Source organism: Gossypium hirsutum, chromosome A13 (assembly GCF_007990345.1).
Source record: "Gossypium hirsutum isolate 1008001.06 chromosome A13, Gossypium_hirsutum_v2.1, whole genome shotgun sequence".
NCBI lineage: Eukaryota > Viridiplantae > Streptophyta > Magnoliopsida > Malvales > Malvaceae > Gossypium > Gossypium hirsutum.
This window is the reverse complement of record NC_053436.1, coordinates 74969649-74971854: the sequence shown is the minus strand read 5'-3', so window position 1 is coordinate 74971854 and position 2206 is coordinate 74969649. Positions and strand designations below refer to the sequence as shown.

Genomic DNA, 2206 nt, shown 5'->3' with positions numbered 1-2206 from the left:
AGCAATTAATTCCTCTTAAAGGGCCCTTGGTTCACCACTTTGGAGAGCCATCAGCAAAGGAGCAAAGCAAAGAATCAAATGAGCCTAGTCAGTCAGAGTCTTGGGAGACAGTCACTTTGATTTGGGTTTAATCTTTGCTTTCTTTAATTTAATCTAAAAATGTTTGCTATGTGTTCTTTTTTCTTATTTATAACAATGTTAGGTTAATTTTATTTAAGCTAGGATGATTGCTTTCATTAAATAATATTTATTTGATTCATGCTTATAATGTTTGTGCCTCAATCGATCATGTTTTCAATTAAAATCAAGTCTGTATTTCGTTGATACGTGATTGAAATGCACCTAAATTAGTTGAGCGATCCTAACCAGACGACGGATAGTGGACGCATAATTGAAATGTGCATGCTCAATTTAGATCCTGACCCGAATAATTTGCAGGTTGCATAACAACTCTAACCAAGCTCTGTTATCTGCATAGTTTTTAGAATTGTGTGATTAAACTATTTCACACCTAACACGTCCCTGTTACCTCACACGAATGCTTAGAAACCCTTAGTAACTAAGGATCAGTAAAATGTGTATTTAGTAAGTAAAGGATTTCAAAAGGACCTAATATGGTTTCCTAGCTCACGAAAGATCGAGTTTCCATGGAATGTTTTTTCCTAATGTTAATTAAGCATGTTGATAATAAGTTGAGTTTAATTAAAGTAATTGTCCTAGTTTATTTATGTTATAATTGTTGCAAATTGTGTTTAATTTTGTTAAAATCTATTTCATTCATATAGTTTGCATACTTTGGATAATTTGCATTAGGGATCATGTACAAAATCCCATCCTCATTGTCAATGATAGGGATCGATGCATCAGACAATATGCTTTGCCACTTTTTAGTGAGTTATATCCAGGAATTAGAAGGCCAACTATTGAGGCAACCCAATTTGAATTGAAACTAGTGATGTTTCAAATGCTCCAAACGGTGGGCCAATTCAATAGTATGCCCATGGAAGATCCACATCTCCACCTTCGATTGTTTATGAAGGTGAGTGATTCATTCAAGATAGCCGGTGTGACTGAAGACGTACTGAGGTTGAAGTTGTTTCCGTACTCATTGCGAGATCAAGCACGAGCATGGCTCAATTCATTGCCACCAAGTTCTATATCAACATGGAAAGGATTAGCAGAGAGATTTTTGGTTAAGTATTTCCAGCCTACCAAAAATGCTAAGTTGAGGAATGAGATCACAACATTCCAACAATTGGATGACGAGTCTCTGTCTGAGGCTTGGGAGTGATTCAAGGAGTCACTTCATAAGTTTCCTCATCATGGGATTCCTCATTGTATCCAGTTGGAGACATTCTATAATAGTCTCAATGCACATACAAGATTGATGACAGATGCTTCTGTGAATGGTGCAATTTTGTCTAAGTCTTATAATGAGGCTTATGAGATCATTGAGAGGATCGCAAATAATAACTATCAATGACCAAAAAATCAAACAGTTTCAGGAAGACGTGTAGCCGGAGTTCATGAAGTTGATGCCCTCACTTTGTTATCAGCTCAGGTATCGTCTATTTCCTCTATGTTAAAATAGCTTACTGCTAATAGTGCTAATAATTTTGCAGCTTAGCCACCAAGTCTGTTTAAAGTAGTTTCCTATGTGTACTGTGGGAAATGCCATTCTTTTTAGAATTGTCCATCAAATCCCGAGTCAGTATACTATGTGGGGAACCAATATCAAAGTAGGATTGGACAAGGACCCAAGTCCAACTTCTAAAATCCTTCATGGCGTAATCATCCTAACTTTTCTTGGAGCAACCAATGAAATAGGCCAAACAATAACTTTCTTGCAGTATAGACCCAACCAATCTCAAGGGTTTTAATCAGCAAGCTCCAAAACCACCTCAAGTTGAGGAATCAAATAGTTTGGAGAACTTGTTGAAAGCATACATGGCAAATAATGACACTTTGATCCAAAGCAAAGCAGCAACATTGAAAGATTTGGAAAACCAAATGGGTCATCTAGCTACAGAGCTTTGTAATAGACCGCAAGAAACCTTGCCGAGCGATACTGAGAATCCAAGAAATTTGGGTAAAAAACATATCAAGGCAGTGGCATTGCGAAGTGGTAAAATTTTGGAACCCCGATTGTTTGATGTTGAAGATAAGCTTGTTGAGAAGAATCAACCAGTTGTTGAAATTTTTACAC

General features: G+C 36.8%; 1 non-coding gene across 1 annotated transcript; it reads right to left on the bottom strand.

Annotated features, from left to right (window-relative positions):
• Window positions 1–1222: 1222 nt before the first annotated feature.
• LOC121213278 (small nucleolar RNA R71) lies at window positions 1223–1329 on the bottom strand. Its single transcript, XR_005908661.1, has one exon. It is a non-coding gene; the product is annotated as a small nucleolar RNA R71 (small nucleolar RNA).
• Window positions 1330–2206: the final 877 nt, after the last annotated feature.